Consider the following 19,449-nt stretch of genomic DNA (forward strand, 5'->3'; position numbering starts at 1 on the left):
TAACTATAAGACCTGTGAAATCTTGAGTTATTTAATTTACCAGTGATCTTATTATTAAAACTTCTTTTCAACAGTAGAAGTTCCAAAAGTAAAGCACGGACCGCTGTAAATCAACCCCTTCAGCTGCCAGTGGCAGACTCCCTTACTGTGGTGGGTGCCACAGGGAAAGGAACTAAGTGCCCAGTGTATGCCCCAGTGGAATGTGCTTTGGGAAACAAAACTGTATCTCACAAATTGGTTTACCTCCCTGATTATCCAACACCCCTACTAGGACGGGACCTGCTTTGTCGCTTAGGTGCCACCCTGCATTTCACTCAACATGATATAACTTTCACCTTACCCCCTGAGAATGCTTGGATAATGACCCTTGCAGTTAAACCCTCAGCCATGCAAGCCCCAGAGTGGAGTGAGTGGGAGGATCAGGTGTATTCCCTTGTCTGGGCATCAGGGGTCCCAGGGAAGGCAACCCATCAAACCCCTGTTCATATTCAGCTTCTCCCAGGAAAAAGCCCAGTGCGAATCAAACAGTATCCGATTAAGAGGGAAGCCAGAGAGGGACTGCAAGAGACTATAGATCGGTTCCTAGAGTACGAGAATGCCAGTCAGCTTGGAACACCCCCATTCTGCCCGTGCAAAAGCCCAATGGCACGTATCGGCTGGTACAGGACCTCAGGGCAGTCAATGAACGGGTTAAGACTCTGCACCCCCTTGTTCCAAACCCGTATACACTGCTGGCCTCTATAGGGGGGCAGTACACCGATTTCTCGGTCCTAGATTTAAAAGACGCTTTTTTCACAATTCCAGTCGACGCCCAATCTCAGGAGATATTCTCCTTCGAGTGGGAGGACAACAGAAGGGTTAAAAAGCAGCTTTGCTGGACAGTATTGGCCCAGGGATTTAAAAATTCCTCCACTCTGTTCGGCCAGGCTCTGGCCAGAGACTTGGAGGAGTGCGACAATGAGGACAGAGCCCTCCTCCTGCAATATGTAGACGATTTACTAATTGCTGCTGTGGGTCTAAATCGGGAGGAATATCATCCCAAACTTGTCTCCTTCTCCGATGGGTTCAATGGTAGCTCTCAAGGACCGACAATACCTAGGGCGACCTGAGGGAGCCTGGGTGAGAACATGGAGGGGTGGAGCAAGATAGCCTTTGTAGCAGCTGATAACGGAACACACTTCACATCTCAAGTTGTTCAAAAGATATCAAGTGCTTTGCAAATCCCCTGGAAGCTCCACACACCATGGCGACCACAAGCCAATGGAGTAGTGGAACGCACAAATCAGACACCTCTCAAAGGTCTGTCAGGAGGCGTCTTTTAGGTGGCCTGATGCTTTGCCCCTTGTGTTACTTCGCATTCGTGCTCTCCCCAAGGGCAGGTTAGGGCTTAGTCCCTTTGAGATTATGTTTGGAAGGGCATGGCCTCAGAATGGTACACCGGTTCTGGCAGGAGAGTGGGAAATGGGGTGTGGTTTTTTCGTCTCAGTACATGTGCTCTTTGTCTGCTGTTCTTTCTTCTCTTCACAGATACACCAAAGATTCACAGCCTCTTCTGCTGGATGCCCCGGTCCACTCCTTACAACCTGGTGACTCCGTTCTCGTTCGGACCTGGAAGGACGAACCTCTCCAAGAGAAGTGGAAGGGACCCCACACCGTCCTGCTGGTTTCCCACACGGCAGCAAAGGTCGAAGGACACAAGAACTGGATTCATCACTCTCGACTGAAAGCAGTACCCACTCCTGAACAGTGGACTGTCCAGCCTGCAGACAAGACTGCCAGAGACGATTTGGGACTTAAGGTGTTATTCAAAAGACAGTAAGGGTCACTGGGAATGCCTGGTGATCTCTCTGAACAGCCACAGCGCACTCCCCGCGAGAACCCTGAGCATTGGTTCTATCTATTTACAGTAGGCTGACCTAGCCTATGGTCCTGGTCCTTTTATTTTTTGATTTGTTTGGTGTCAATAATTCTTATCTTCTGGGCATTTGGGTTGTTGTAATTACAATATGGGTTTAGGTTTAGGGTCTCTCACAACATTCCTTTTTGTCACAGAAGTAATCCTTCTGTTACCTCCTGTTTCACCCACATCGCATGCAGGATGGGGAGCCATCCCTGCAGATATGGCTACCAATACCTACGAGGCCTTGAAAATTGCCTTTGCCTGTGAGTTTAATCTCTCCCACTGTTGGATATGTGCCCAGACTCCCCACCATTCGGCTGGATTGCCCTGGAGAGTAGTTCCCCAAAATTGGTCAGACTATTGTCAAAGGTGGATGGTTACCAGCAGTAGCACCTCTGACAATTTAAGTTTGCGATCTAACTGTACTGCGGAAGCTCCTTATGGTCTACACAATGGCTCTTGGAATTCCCACTATAGTAGCACTCTTAAGCCCCAGCCTATTCGTTTACGCTCTCCACCCACTGGTCTCATATGTTATCAGCAAGCCAGTATAAGTAATCATACCTGGTTTGCAGGCATTAGTACATGTAGATTTTATATTGGTCCTGGTATAAGTCTCACTGTTCCTCTACTAAATGCCACCGGTTGGCAAACCGGCACTGCATTCTTTGCCCTTTCCCCACAAACCACCCTACGGGACCTACAAGGTAACAATGGAAAGGCTAGCTATGGTGAAGCATTCTGGATTTGTGGTAATAGTGCCTACAAATGGCTTCCTCATGGTTGGTATGGTAAAACATTCTGAAGAGTGCACAGAAGTTGGCAGAGGAACTTCACACTGAAGCTATTTTCCCACCCATTCAAGAATACAAGAGTCACCGAAGAAGACAACATTTTGATTACGAGGCACGGGATAATCCCATAAGAGACCCCAAACAACAATTCAAAGTTGAATTCTTTAACCAGGGGAGCAGTGGAGGCAAAACACATATCTGGCTTCAAGACTAAGCTTGATAAGTTTATGGAAGGTATGGTATGATGGGATAGCCTAATTTTGGCAATTAACTGATCTTTGACTATTAGCAGTAAATATGCCCAATGGCCTGTGATGGGACACTAGATGGGGTGGGATCTGAGTTACTACAGTGAATTTTTTCCTGGGTGTCTGGCTGGTGAGACTTGCCCACATGCTCAGGGTTTAGCTGATGGCCATATTTGGGCTCAGGAAGGAATTTTCCTCCGGGGCATATGGGCAGAGGCTCTGGGGGTTTTTCACCTTCCTCTGCAGCGTGGGGCACAGGTCCCTTACCGGAGGATTCTCTGCACCTTGAAGTCTTTAAACCATGATTTGAGGACTTCAAATAGCTCAGACATAGGTCAGGGGTTTGTTACAGGAGTGGGTGGGTGAGATTCTGTGGCCTGCATTGTGCAGGAGGTCAGACTAGAAGATCATAATGGTCCCTTCTGACCTTAAAGTCTATGAGTCTATGAGGTGCTAGATTGTGCAATACAGTCAGTTGAAGAACGTTTCATACAGCTCAAGGAACACAGCAATATATTTGGAATGTTGTATGATATTCCAAAACTCCTCACTACCCCTGAAGACCACCTACACACCAGCAGTGCAGGACACTAGAGACAGTGTTGACACATGATGACATGCACATTACTGATGCGAGTGATTTAGGTGATGAACTGAAAGCCCTTTCAAGATACATTTCAGCAGGATCAACTCCAAGGGCTGTTCTGGAATATACGTGCACAAATAAGATGGCCACCCTCTTTCCAAATGCTTTTGTTGCTCTGCGCATACTTCTAACACTTCCTGTAACAGTTGCCAGTGGAGAACGCAGCTTCTCCAAGCTGAAGTTAATAAAAACACATCTACGCTCCACAATGACACAGGAGAGGCTGGTTGGCCTTGCAACCATCTCAATAGAGCATGAGCTGGCCCAGACTTTGGACCTTCAGCAGGAAGCAGTTCAAATCTTTGCAACCAAGAAGGCACGGAAAGCACCACTTTGATTATTCAAACAGATAAAAATGCCAGTATTTACGATGCAGACAAGAAACGTTACATTTGCTGTTCAGGCGTTTGAAGGTTAAGTATTACTTAAAATTTTTGAACAAGGCATTTTAAGTTGTTAGTTCTCCTTTATTGGGGTAGGTAGCAGAGCAGTACCATGAGAGGAAGAAGGCAGAATTGAGACCTTTCAAAGTTTTGGCCCAAGCGAAGGGTATGGGGGCGTCATTTGAGCTCCCCGCCTCAGGTGCCAAAATGTTGTGGGTCGGCCCTGTCAACTGAGATGAATGTCTCTGGAAAGTTTTTTCCTCTGTTGTGCATAATGTATTGTACATTACTACACATCAATTCAGCATCAGCATTACTAGTTTATTTACAATTCTGTCTCTCCCTCTTCAACAGAGACTAAAAAGGAAATCAATGCAGTTACAGAGAAGAATAATGCACTTGCCACTTGTGAGGTCTGTGCCTATATATTGCATACCTGCAACGTCTAGCTCTCCATCTCCACTGTCACATGGAAGTGGTAAGTCAAAAAAGCAAGTTTGAAAATAAGGAAACACAAGTTGAGCAAGTAAAACCCAAAGACATGTTGCATGATATGATGGCCCATTACATTACCAACAATGTTAAGTACCATACAGTGCAAAACTGTATCTCAAAGGGAGTGTTACAGCAAGCAAAAGAGTGGATTGATGCAGGACAAAGTTCCCTAGTGTAATTTTCAGCAATGAAATAATAAAACTTCCATGGCACATCATGTCCTTCAGTCAGCTTGGGCATCACACTATGAAGTTACTGGCACAACTTACATTAGACCTTCCCTATACTACATATTATTTAATGCAGCTCTGCAAGTTCAGGATGATGGTTTAAACTGTACCTCAGAATGTCTAGGCTGACTCCCTTTTTCTGTATTTCAGCCATTGTGAAAAGTAGTATTTTGAACAAATTATAGGCTCATCTGGTGCTTTATATACAAAGAAAAGTGAAACTAGCAGCCATTGTTTACTCTAAACAATGGCAGACTGGAGTGGCAAAGAACTGTAGAGAAAGGAGCAAAGAAGGGCCTCCAAGCCAGGCAGTAGTGGTTGTGTTTCTCCACCATCATTGCTGTGGCCTGGGTGGATGGGGATTTTCTTTGCACGCTCCAGCAAGGGTGGGGTTGGAAATGGCACTGCTGCATTTAAACTTGGTTTTTTTCTGGCAGACTCAACTGCCTCAGTGCTTGGCACTTCTCTCCTGCCAAATGCTCTTTCTCAGATCATAATGAATATTGCAGGATTCTAAATTCAAAAATCAGAGCCAATAGAGGACATCCTGAGATTGCCTCAACTCCTGTGCCTTTTCTAGCAGTGGGTGTGATGGGTTGCCCCCCTTTAATGTGCTACCTGATGTACTGGAATACCACTGAGCCCACCTGTTCTGCCAGCCTGGGTCCCCTTTACCCTGTCTTGCTGAGCCAGGCTCTTAAGCCTCCTGTAGCACACACAGGCAGGGCCACACCCAGTTGCAAAAAGAGACAGACACTGAGATCAGCTCTGGGAAGATTCAGCTTAAGGAACTTGCCCCGGCACTCAGGTGCTCCCCTCCCTTGGAGTACAGACCCAAAGGTATATTGTCTTGTGCTGTATAGAAAGACCTGCACAGCACAAGCTTATAAAAATTTGCCCTCTCCCTCAATGTGAAGAGATATGCACAGCTTCTTCCCTACCTGCCCCCCTCCCCCAATATGGATTGCACAAACTGGGTTATTTTATAAACAAGAAAAGTTTATTAACTACAAAAGACAGATTTTAAGTGATAATAAGGGATAACAAGTACAACAACGCAGATTTCAGAGCAAATAAAACAAAACACACATACTAAGCTTAAGATCTTAAAGAGACTGGTTTCAAGAAGTAATTTCTCACCCTAAATGTCATTTTAGGCAAGTTGCAGAGTTTCTGCAGCTCAGAGTTCCAGTTATTTCTTCTTACATACTGGACCCCCACATCTTAGTCTAGACTCACCCCTGCCTTTCCTCACAAGTTAGGTCCTTTGTCCCTCCAGGTACTTTCAGCAGTCTTTCTTCTTGGGTAGGCAATGGAGGAGAGTGAAGATTAACCCCTTCCCCCAGCCTTAAAATGGATTTACCTAAGGCGAGAAAACCTTAGTTTGATCCCCATCCCCCTACAGAGGAAAAGTACCAGCAGTGTCCAGGGTGGTATTTTGTATCAGGTGACAGGACCACCTGACCTGGTAGTGTCTCAGCTATGTCTCAGGACCCCTCTCAGGAAGGAGAGTGATTAGTATCATCAAAGTCTTATCTTTTCTTCCTAGTGGCCCATCAAGGCTGTGATGGCCCCTTGTCTGGTGGGTGTCCTCCAGATACACACACAGTTGTAATTGTTACATAGTCAATATCCCTAATTTTAGATACAGAAATGATACATACATACAAATTGGATAATCACTTTCAGTAAAACATAACCTTACCAACAATACATTACAAGACCCATCTTGCATAAAATATATCTTAATTAGGCCATATTTATATCATAACTATATTTCTATGAAGACTATGGGGTGTAATGTTACAGTGGGGCCTCACCACAGATGAATCTAAGTTCCACTGAGTCCCCATCCACCAGGAAGTAGATCCACAAATCAAATCTGTGTTTAACCTGCAATAGATTGGATGGATCTTGGAACACCTGTAAATCCAGTGGCTTCCTGGGAAATCAGTGTTACCTTTCCAAAGGAACCAAGCCAGAAATATTTGCAGTTAACAACAATAGATAATTAAAATATATCATGTAATTAAAAATGTAAAATTAGACTCCTTGAAAGACATTTGTGCCCAGCAATTGTATGCCTTACAAGTTAATCTACACAAAAGTTTAGCTTTCTATAAAAACAATAATAATTAAAAAAAAATTAACAAACGTTTACCTAGCTGCAGCTTAGACTTGATGTGATAGTTATGTTAATGACAAAACAGTGCAAAAATTGTATAAAATGTAAGCAGTCGGGATTAAATCTGTAGTCTGCCCACCAGAGTTTAAAAGCAGCAAGATCAAAACATTTAGCAAAAATTGCTTATGTTAACAGTACCTTTCAAATCCACTGTTGGGTGTTCACTTTTGTAGATGATGATGATAATGATGTAAATGATGATGGTCAAATACAATCCAGTAACAGCACCAAATTTGCTCTCATTTGAAATTCAGTCCTAACACACACATTTTATAGGTCATTGACGTAAATACCAGCTAAACAAAAAGCATGTGTTTATCATCTACTGTACCATAGTCCCCCCAAATAGGTTAGTGAATGAAGGCTGAGAGTTCTAATTCTATTCATAAATGAGAAGTATTAGGTAGAAATTGTACTAAGTGATTTTAAAATTAAATAGTATTTTTTCTACTCATAATATTTTATAAGAGGCATTGCAGTTTGTGACTCAGAGGATCTGTAATGGTATACACACATATATCCTCACAAACCCCCCCCCCTCAAAACTTTGAGTGAAGGTTGGTAGACATGTCATATCAACTCAAGCCACAAGCAAGCAAGCAAATATGCAGTTAAGTTATTCAAACTCCACACATACTATTATTGTGCATTACTGACTAGGACACTATTGTGCCAGGCCAAATTCTGACAGAGGAAATGAATGCTCTCCAGTGACTGCAACAGATCAGGGTCTCTTTGTACAAAATAAGAAGTTGGTCAGATTTTTGTTAATTCCCTTATCATTTCCTTAATTTTTTTTTCTCTAAGAAAATTAGGAGCTGAGAATTTAAATGCATCCATATCATATTCAAGAGAACTAATGATGTTTTTAAATGAAAAACACAAGTTCACAAAAAATTGAGTTTGGTCTTCTACATGAGAGTCAGCAACCTTGTTCACACTGTTACGCAGATACTTAAATAAAGGAAAACTAAGAACTTTAATGTAAATGAGCCACTAGAGGGAGCTCATATAGCCATAAGAATGTAGTAGAAACACTGACACTAGCAAAAAGTTGATTCAATATTTTTTATAAGGGCTACTGTCTGAATTCAAACAAAGCACATTCCCTAGCCCATAACTCTACATACAGATTCAATTGATTATGTTTTGTTTCTTTAACCAAAGGAACTGTTGAAAAATGGTTTAGTCAAATGAAACATATTTTGGGGGTGATAATTAAGCTGGGAAGTTTGTGATCCATACCACACAGAAAAACATGACACACACTTTTTTTAAAAGAAAACGTAGATCCTAAAAGATTCTGAATTACTAAATGTTTTTGAAATTTATATAGTTTTGCCTAACAGCTATAGAAGTTTCAATGCAGTGTAGTTGTAGCCATGTTGTTCCCACGATACCCCCACTTCTGGCCTTCAAACAACCCCCCACCTCCCCAAGCTCCTGATCAGAAGCAAGCTCCCCAAAGACCAGGACACACTAATTAAAACAGCGCCAGGCCCTGCCAGAAAAATCGATGCAGACTTCTCTCCACTGCTACAATGATCAACACCCCCCACAACACACCTTTTGAGAGCCAGGGATCCCACACATGTGGTGTACCCCATCCAGGGCACTAAATGCCTCAATAACAATTTTATGTGGGTGAAGTCAGACAACCACTACGCTTTCGAATAAACTCACACAGGGAAGTGATAAGACAAACACACCCTATCACCTGTGGGTGAACACTTCACAAAGCGATCACTCTATATCTAATCTATCAGGCCTCATCCTCAAAGAAAACCTGGACAACACTTTCAGAAGACAAGCCTGAGAGCTTAAATTCATAACTCTGCTAGATGCCAAAAATAATGGACTGAACAGAGACACTGGATGTATGGCTTATTACAATCATCTATAACCCCCTAACTCTTTTTTGTCCTATGACTGTAGAGTTGATAACAGACCACCTCTACCTTGAATGGTCCCTTAGAGTATGTGCTAACTATTTATGCTAAACTAGCTATTCCACCTTACATTTTGCTGGGATGCAGGGAGTACTGTTCCCAAACCTGAAGATAAGCTCTGTCTCAAAAGCTTGTCTCTCTCACCAACAGAAGTTGGTCCAATAAAAGATACTGCCCCATCTACCTTGTCTCTCCAATAAAAGTTAATAGGTTTTTAAATAAGCCATCACTAGAAGCTCATCAAAAAACCATGAATTTGATAGAAGCATGTTGATAAAAACAAAAACAAGTGCCCCCCCATTTTAAAATTCTGTGCAAGAATTAGAGGATAAACAAGATGCAATCCCTGGTTATAGTATACTCCAAATTAAGATTTGCACTGCATCTTTTGTTTGTCTGATAACCAAACTGAAAAGAAAAAACAACATGGCGCGGGGGCGGGGGGGGGGGGGGAAGAGAAATGTTCCTACTTTGGCTATACACTTCTCCATGACTAGAAGAACTAGCAAATCATTTTTGGTTTGATATTTTATCCAATAATGGTAAACGCTACTTCAATGATTGCTGTGTTACTTCCCATCACATTCAAGCCTAAATAGCCACTAGGAAAAATATATATTCTTATCGAGCTTACTATCTCATAGCTATGATTCTTATTGCATTTTATAACTCTTCACTACAGTATTGTGATGTCTTGTTTTATATGACTATCAAAGGCCCCGATAAAGCAAGCACTTAAGCACATGCTTAACTTTAAGCATGTGAACAGCCCTATTGACATTAGGAGACTACTCACATGCTTAAAGTTAAGCACATGATCGATTGCTTTGCTGAGTTCAGGCTAAACTGAACAGTAAGAAATAGGTTTAAACTCACGCTAGACTTCTGATATCACCTGAACAAAAGCCTGTATACCAGAATTTCCAGGTGACAAATATTTACACGACAGTCAGATGGAGGAAAGGAAGGAGGCAATTAATCTAATCTGCTTCTGGTCCCTCTCTTCCCCACATGATCTCTATCTTATCTCCTTACTTCAATTATCTCATCCCACTATCTCAGATTTCTTCCCTATTTCCCTCCATTTTCCCCCTCCAGATCCCTGGCTACTAGCCCCAACACTGTTGTATTTGTTGAGTTTCTTCCCATCACCACCACACTTCCTATTGTTAATGCTCCACAGCTCCACATTCTTATGCAAACACAACCTCTACAGGGATGTTGCCAAGTTACATTTCAGTAGTTCTAGCACAGAATCTCAATCTAAAAATGTAGTGGAAACTGTTAAGATTAGAAAACAAACCTTTCAAAGTCTTATTCTGAAAAGTTTGAAAACCAGTTTCATATCTACAAATTTTGTGTGAGAACAAAGTGTAAGAATCTGAATTTACTCAACAGTTACTCATAGGATTTTACATCCCCAGTTTAATGACATATTTACCTAAACATCACTAACCAATTAGAATCTAGTGTACTATGTATTTGTCAAGGACAATGATACATGTTAATAGTCAGCCAGTTTCCAGCATATATAAAAAGGTTGTTTACAGAATCCTCCTCTGTCCCTTCCTAAATTTTGAACTGAAATTTGTTTGGGAGCATTATGTCACATGGGATTTTTTGATCTATGTTAGAATATAAACCTCAAAGCTATCCAAAAGGGACCTCTGATTCTGAAATCTAGACCTATGTAGTTCAAATATGTACATCAAGCATATAGGACTCCAGTTCAGTTACATATGCTGGAAATATCATTCCTAGCATATCTCCTGTGATAATGCCCCAAGATACTTTCAAATATGTCTGTATTTAAGACTAGAATAAACCCAATCTTATAACAGACACTGGGCTGACAAGTAAGTGACTCACAAATCTGATTTTGCATAAAATTATGGCTCCCACCAGCCATTCTTTGTGCTCAAAAAATAAAGAGTGCTTGGAATATTGGAACCTATCTACACATAAGAAACCGGAGCAATACCTTTTTAGAAATGATGTACAAGAACATTGCTTTATTTGGCTGAATTAATTAAATGTGTACAAATCTGACAAATCTTTGTAGATCTATATGTGGAGTGTATACCTTATATATTTCTGTACAATCTCTACAAAGTACAATTTGGCCCAAAGTTCTTAAGTCTCAGTTTTCTGTATGTCATCCATTGCCAGGTTCCAAAAAATTACTAGAGTACGTGTAAGGGCTAGAGGGTGTTTACTCTCATCTTGTCTCTCTCTCAACTCTTTAGGGGATACAAGAGGAATCTCAATGTCCCATGACATTAATTTGCTCTCTTAGGATTTCAAATGCTACTCAAAACAAATTTTGTCTATTGGAATGTTTTTTTTTGCTTAAAGACAATATAAAACATCTTGGCATATGGCCAACATAAAAACTTAGGGTGGATTTTACTCCATATTCTTAAGCAGAGCATCCACACCAGGATCTAAGTATCCTTTAAGTCTCACTTAAAACCCATCTAAAGAGGCTTGCACTGACTCTCAGAACAGAAGCTTCACCTTTGTTGAGTAGAACTTTCAATCTATTGTTCAGGTCAATCCAAAATGATTTGGAAAAGATCAAGGTTTACCTTTAAAGGACCTTCTATCATTAATATGTCTCATTCCATTTTTCCTGAGAGTATTCATGGACAAAATCAGCACAACACACAAAATGAAAACAGCCTCTTTTAGAGAGTTAGAAGTGATAAACCAGGATCACTTGTAGGAATTGAATATGTTAAGACTGTTACCTCATACTATGCCACAAAACCAGCCACTCGCTACAAGATGTGTACTAGCTAAGGTTCCTTTTTGTTGCTGAATATCTCACCAAGTGTTTAGCTATCATGAAAATTTTTGCTGCAGTGTATTTATGGCCAGCATATATGGGATATCACTCCATAACATTAAAAATTATCAACAATAAATGACTAGAGGTGGTCACCAGAAGAGAATTAGGTCCTGGACTTACTTGTAGATCTTGGGGTTATTTACTTCATACTATTCACACTAAAATGGAGAGATAAATTTACCTCTGTGCAAAGGCCTGTACAAAGCCTATGAACAACTGATTCCTCAATACAGAGTTTGAGTGGGACTTAAGTGGTGAGTATGCCTTATGCTGGCCTTTTCCCACAGGGGTGAATTTCAAGACTGGTTTAGATATACTGTATCAGAATGACTTTATTTACACGCACAAGTCCACATTCTGTCTTTGACACGAAGCTTGCAACTCAACTTTACCAAAACAAGGATAAAATATTACTTTTCTTTTCCATCAAGTCATTTAGGCCTGGTCTACACTAGGACTTTAATTCGGATTTAGCTGCCTTAATCCGAATTAACCCTTCACCCGTCCACACTACAGAGCCAGTTAATTCGAATTAAAGGGCCCTTTAAATCGATTTCTGTACTCCACCTCGACGAACGGAGTAGAGCCTAAATCGATTTTGTTAATTCGAATTAGGGTTAGTGTGGACGCACACCACCGAATTACTGTGTTTAAGTTAATGGGGTAGTGTGGCCGCACACCACCGAATTAATGTGGTTTAAAACCGAATTAAGGTGCTTAGTGTGGCCGCGCACAATCGAATTTATACAACCTGTTTCCCAAATTCGAATTATCTAAATTCGGATTAATCCTGTAGTGTAGACATACCCTTAGACTGTATGTATCACCATAGTATCTGGGCTAAACAGCTGGTAACTAGTAACTGGACAATGTTAATGCTTTTTGTACCTTCACCCACCAATCAGAGCATTTTTGTTTGTTTGCAAAGGAAGACTTTGATTTTACATTCTGAGCAAAAGGCATTGAGATTGTAGTTTTAACTTCTTCCTTTGTCCACATGAGCTATGCCAAAGTAATTCCTCTCTTGGGAAGTTAGGACTCTCACTTTCTCTCTCAGCTTCCAAGTACTTACAATCTATCTAGTTCTCAGTTATTTTTAAAAAGTTACAACTAAAGAAAAAAAATGTCATGTCACCGCAGCATATAGATAGTGAGTTTCCTTCATTCAGGGCTAAAAATGTGCCATCGGTTTTGTACAAGCTACATGGTTAATGTGGATCAAGTGAAAATTGCAATTTGTGTATGCAGTTACCTAATTTGGACATGCAACTAGCTGCACACTTCAGGACCATATCCTGCCTTCAATTTACAGAGAATTCCTATTAGCAGTAATAAACGTTGTATCCAGGGGCCCTTAGTGATCACCAAGATGTACAGCATGAAACATAATACCAGTGACACTTACCTTAAATAGATCTAAGGGACCAAATTTCAAGAACTCTGTACTGACAGAGCTCATCTGTTGAAGAGGAGGTTTGTTTATATTTTTCTCAACATACTCAAGCAATTAGACGTACACAGGTGCTGCTTTAAGGCCATCAAATATACCAACTGAAAATCATTTCAAACTGCCTGGAGAAACTAGCAGGCACTTTGATGTGCAGACTTCTAAAAACCTATCTATGGCATAATCTGCTTTAAAATAAAAGAGCAAACCAACTTACTACGCAAAATAACAGTTATTTTTCCATACAAGGAAATCACAAGACAGTTGAACACCAACTGAAATGAAAATGGTTCAAAGGAAAAATAATGCCTTAGGACACCACCACCAATGCTAACATATTATGTAAAAGTGGGAAAAATAAGTTTAGTAACTAAACAGAAACTGCCAAATAAGGAGCACATTGCAATATCAAAAAATGTCCATGTGGGTCTAACTTAAGCTCGGATTCTGTAGCCCTTATTCATGTGAGTAGTCCCTTTCAATTCAGTAGTTGGGTTGCTTAATACCTCTGAAAATAAGGTCACTTATTAAGTGCCTGAGTCTGGAATTAGATATTGGATTTTCAAACAGAACTAAGGGAGTTAGATGCCCATGTCTCACTAAATAGTAGTGGGAATTGGGTACTGTGACCCTCAGAACCCCTTAAAGCTAATTGGTAAAGGTTTCACTGTTCCATAACAGTAACTCCTGACAGGCCTGACAAACTCACTGCACCAAACACATCGCTTTCACAGTAATTATCCAGAGAGGGTCAAATGAGGTATCTAATAAAAGCATATGTCATACTGATTCCCATAACTGTTGAGAGAGACATGCATGGATGACATTTAAGTTGTGTGTAAAAACATTTTCAGTACATATAAAATCTGCACCCAAGGCAGAGCTGACAAACCGTTCTGGGTCGGACAAAGGCTGTTGATTCACCTGTCTCTTCGTTGGCCATATAGATTAAACATTGTAGGCCAACACAATAGAAGCCCAATTTACATGTGAGTCAACAGGGGGATGGGAAGTCAAAAGTAGACAAGATACTGGAGAATAAATCTGAGGTGGGGGTATCATCTGGGGCAAAACAATGAATTTTGGGGGTATAAGAGGATGGCAAAATCACACCATTTTATGCTTCACCGAGGATGCAAAAACAACAAAAAGAACAGGAGTACTTGTGGCACCTTAGAGACTAACAAATTTATTATAGCCCACGAAAGCTTATGCTCTAATAAATTTGTTAGTCTCTAAGGTGCCACAAGTACTCCTGTTCTTTTTGCGGATACAGACTAACACGGCTGCTACTCTGAAACCTGTCAAAAATAACAGTGCTTTTTGCATTAATGAAAGGAGGATCACAGCCACGAGGGTTGGAATCACTGAGAGATTGCTTTAGGTGAGATAAGCTCCGTTAGACAAAGGTTTTTAGCCTGTTTAAGTGGAGTTTAAATTCTAAGTGTGCTATACTTTTTATTTTATATGTAACCATTTCTGTTGTTATCCTTCTTCATGCATTCAAAGGCTCAGATTTAAGAGATAGTGAACGTCTGCACTATAAATATATTTCAGTGCTGTGATATTACACTGGAGCTGATCCTCAGTTATACCAAACAAGCTGGTGTGCACACTGTTTCTTTGGGGATATCTTACCTGGTAATTTCTGTGAGTGTCCTTTGACAGAGCTGGATACTGCAGGGAGTGCTCAGAGGATTCAGGGTTGATGTGTGACTATTGCTAGCCTGCACAGAGAGGTTGAAGTCTGCAGAGACTGGAAGCTCTCTGTGGCCAGAGACTAGTGGTTTCAGGGAACTGTTCCACAGCAGGCACAGACAAGGCTGGCTCACTCTAAACTCCCTGAAGCTAGGTACCTTTGGCAAGTGTCACAGGTGCCTACTTTAAGCCCCTTTGAAAATCCACTGTGCCTAATTGCACCAACATTCGAAAATGTTGACCTTTACATTTACTTACTGCAGGATTACATATAGATTGCATATGGTTAAAATGCTATCCTTAATAGCTCCTTTCCCAGCTTGTGTTCTGTTAAGGTAGATAACAATATTGAAACACAGACTAGATACAGCTTACCTGGTTTGAAAATTTCTTTCATGTTAGTGATGGAAAGAAAGAACCAGTTCAAATAAAATAAGTGACCAAAATCTTTTTCAAAACTCAAATCGAACCTTTTCTGAGATTTGCAAAAGCTTAGTTAGCTCCTCCCTTCACCCCCACTCACTTTCATATTCATGCATACCTCTTCACTTTATGGTTCTTGAAAGAACTGAAAGTGGAAATGCAGAGAAAGGATAGATACATTTCCATCCTGACCAGAAACAGGAAGTACCACAATATCACAAACAAAAAGCCTGTTCCCATGACATTTCAAGTCCACTTTTTTGGACTTTGAAGTCTGGATAACTCCTGGATGCTTACATGAACTAAATTCCTGAATTTCCCGAGTCTGGCTCAACACTAAGTGTCTTTTGAGAAAGCTTTTAAAAACGGATGAAATACATAACACTAATGAAAAAAAGCATACCCTTTCCCCTCTGCAGCTAGTTTTCAATTGACATACTCCCTGAAGTTCTGTATGATAGGGGTTTACAGGACTGGATGTAAACGTTGGTCTTTGCTTTCCTATCACACATATTTGGCAAACATATTTAGTTGCTGAAAACAGAAATATAAATGGAAAGAAATATCTGATTACTATTAACTATACTCTCCAATATCCCCAGACTAGCCATGTCATAAATGGTTTTCAGGAGAGGACTGAAATGAAAGTAGTAAATATTTAATGAAAGGATTAAAAGACAGGCTGTCGTTTCATTTAATTTTCATTGATTATCACATTTTGCAATAATATTATTATTAAACAAATATTTTGGTAAGATATAATTCTTGTTAAAGATGATTTTGCTAAAATATATTTCCCTCACCACTCAAAAATAATTTTTCCTGCTTTTATATCTTTTTTCTAGTTGTCTTTATTGCATCTTTGATATGCCCAACGGTATACTCGGCTTTTTAAATTTCTTATCCCACTGGCTTTTTCTAGCATGCTGTATGAACACACTGCAATAGCCATGAAAATTCACACCTTTTCCTGTCCAACTGCAACTCTCTGATCTGAAACAGAAAATCTCTCAGCTAAAAAATAACTCCTAGCAACATTTTTTATCAGTGTCAAAAAGAACTGAAGTGATACATACATCTGAGAATAAGACCAATGATGACAACACACTAACACATGTTTATGAGAAAGATTAGAAATCTCATATCTACAAGACCCAAAGAAAGGAATGAAGGAGGTTTGCTTCATGCTGTATCTCATCTAAGACTGAAATAAAGCAGTTACTTTCTAAATCCATAAGACAATCACTGGCTTACTAGCTTAGAAATCAATGTCAAAAGGTCACAAAGTAAGATTTTTCCCTCTGAGCTCTTCAATGTGGAGATCATATTTGGTTTCCATTAATAGTTGGGTTTGAGTCCATATTCCAATTGTAGAACTTGCAGCTACTACATGGGTGCCCCCCAGTCCCAATGATGCACTGCTGGAGCCTTTTGCTTTAGGAGGGAAAGTTGAGCTTCCTCAATTTCCATTGCTGGCACTGCAAGTGCTAAATCAGTACTGAAATGATGAAAAATGGTGTCCTACAGATTAAATAACCAAGCTTATTTATTAGGTTATACACAGTGCACATCCATGACCGGCTGCTTTGGGTGTTGGCTGTCCAGTTAAAAAACTTGTGCTTGTTCTGACCCATTATCTGAACCACCTAGCATTGAGCAATTTGGAGGACACTGACCATATCTAGTATCTTGTAAGGCACTGTATTTATGTACAAACCAAACCTAAAAATGAAGGTTTGTCCAAACTCTAATCATCCTCAAGATGTACATGTGCAACTTCTGTGTATTTGGGTATTTAATGGAAGGCAATTTATAGCTATTTAAGCAGATGAGCGCCTACTCAAAGGTCCATAGGAGGCAAGGAACAAATTATCAAAGGCCTAATAGGTGGGTTACCATGGTGATGAGGCACAAGTGGCAAGTTATCTAGATGCATGTAGCACAAACTGTTGGCAACATCTGTTACCCTGGTCTCCTGTTTCCCTGCTACTTCCTTTCTCTTGTATCAAGTGGCCAGACTTGTCATGCTTTTGCAAAATGAGCTGTACTTACTATTGTATTAGGTTACTTATTTTGCTGTAATAGGTGCCTGCCGGAAAAGACATCAAGATACAACGTAGCTGCTTTCCCAAAACAAGCTGGAGTCTGCAGATATTATAAAGATTATACCAGATTATACCAGACCCTGTCTCAATTTAACCTGGCCTGAACACAAAGGAGAAAAGAAATCAGTTTGAAAGTGACCTATTCAAACAGAATTTAGGGTTTTACATGCATGGCATTTTGTTTGTTCCCACCCTGTGTGTGTCTTGTAGACTGTATGCACTTCTGGGCAGGGACTGGCTCTTTTGAGGCATATGTGCTACAACTAGCACAATGGGATCCCATTCTCAATTGGAACCTTTAGGTGGTACCATAATACAAATAAAACCACACTAAGTATTACAAAGTAAGAAAGTGAATACACTGATTTCAAAAGGATATAACTAGAAAACCGATGCCTCATGGCATTCCTACTTCGCACCCTATGCATAAGAATAATGTTGAAAACACGATCTGAAAGGATAGTGGTGTTCTTTTTTCCAATGAGAACACACCTAAGTATGAAACTACATTGAACAGGTAGGTCTTAGGGTATATTTATTATAACGATCCCATTAGACTATTCCCATGAATCTAATAGGCTAAATCTGATGAGCTCATTAGAAAGTCCTGGAAAGCCCAAAATTTTTATTACAAAAATTAAACAATTTTGGGGGGGAAATCATAATTTCTTTCTTTTTTAATCCTTGCACAATAAATTATAGTACAGATGGTTGACATGGGATTGCGAGTCTCATGGTGAACACTCCAATCCTTTTTGTCTCATTGACCAGTTTGAAATCGTTACAATATCTTTTATACCAAGGGAGATTGTTTACCTTAGAGAGGAGATTAATAAGAATAAAAGGATATATAATAATTGATGGTATACCGAAGGTAGACAGGGGACTTACATTGAGGGAGAATAGAAGAACAAAGGGACGTCCAGTATAACTCAAAGGTGGCAAATTCAAAATTGATAAAAGGAAATCTTTTCCCCCACTAATACACAAGTAGACTGTGACCCATTGCCACAGGATGTCCCTGAGACCAAGAATTTAGCAAGATTCAGAGAGGAATTGGACTTTTATATTGATAACAAGCATATCTGTGTTATAGATGCAAAGTCTAAAACTAGAGTTTTGGGTGCACGTTGAATGGGATTCTTCAGGGCTTAAGTTTAAGTCTACCTATTAGTAGTTAGGAAGGCTATGTCTACACTTACAGTGCTGTGTAGAGTACAGGCCCTACATGTGTAGCTACATGCCACAGTGAAAGGAAGGCTGTATCCATGCTTATCACTGTGGTGTGTAGCTACATGCTGCAGGGAAAGGCTCTGGCAGCAGTGTGACGGTCCCGGGGTACCCAGGACAGTGTCATCTTATTACCCCCATGCTGGAAGCAGGGGGAGTCTTGCTTATGCCTAAACTGGGTGTCAGCTCCCTGACACCACCAGCCTATTAGCCACCCAAGCACACTCCTCTGGGCTATGCCAGCTGTTATTTTGCCTTGCAGGTTAACAGTAGGTGAACCCTAGTCCCTTTGAAGCATTCCAGCCTCTTATCCACTGAATTCTCACAGAAATACCATGTCTGTTGTCCCCAAAGAAACAGTGTACACACCAACTTGTATGACTGAACTCAGGATCAGCACCTTGTGTAATATCACAGCACTGAGATATAGCAAAGACTCAAGATTCAAATGATAGCGCTAGTGTGTAAGATTACTGGAAACAAATGGTTACATATATAAAAAGCATATTATGATTTTTCTACAGAATGAACTTAAGTAACTGGTCAGCCCCCTGTCTAAAGAAGTTTCTCATCCCCAAAGTCCTATGCAGTGTTTCAGCCAAGGTTGGCTGAGATCCTGTTTTCATGAATGTTCTGTTTACTTGCTTAGTGCAGGATAAGGGGATGTCTTTTTTGCCTTCTACTTTTAGTCCCCAAAGTTCGTTGTTTGTACTCTCAGACAGTGTAACCACCCGTGGCTTGTTTTCCCTGTGTGCTGCTGCCCTGTTGACTTTACATCTCTTCAATAAACTTCACAGTGAAATGGCTAATCCATTCTGTTAGCTTGCACTGCTTAATTTACATCCAACAGACATCTCTTGCGTTA

Source organism: Terrapene carolina, unplaced genomic scaffold (assembly GCF_002925995.2).
Source record: "Terrapene carolina triunguis isolate 2854851 unplaced genomic scaffold, T_m_triunguis-2.0 Scaffold66, whole genome shotgun sequence".
Classification (NCBI taxonomy): domain Eukaryota; kingdom Metazoa; phylum Chordata; order Testudines; family Emydidae; genus Terrapene; species Terrapene triunguis.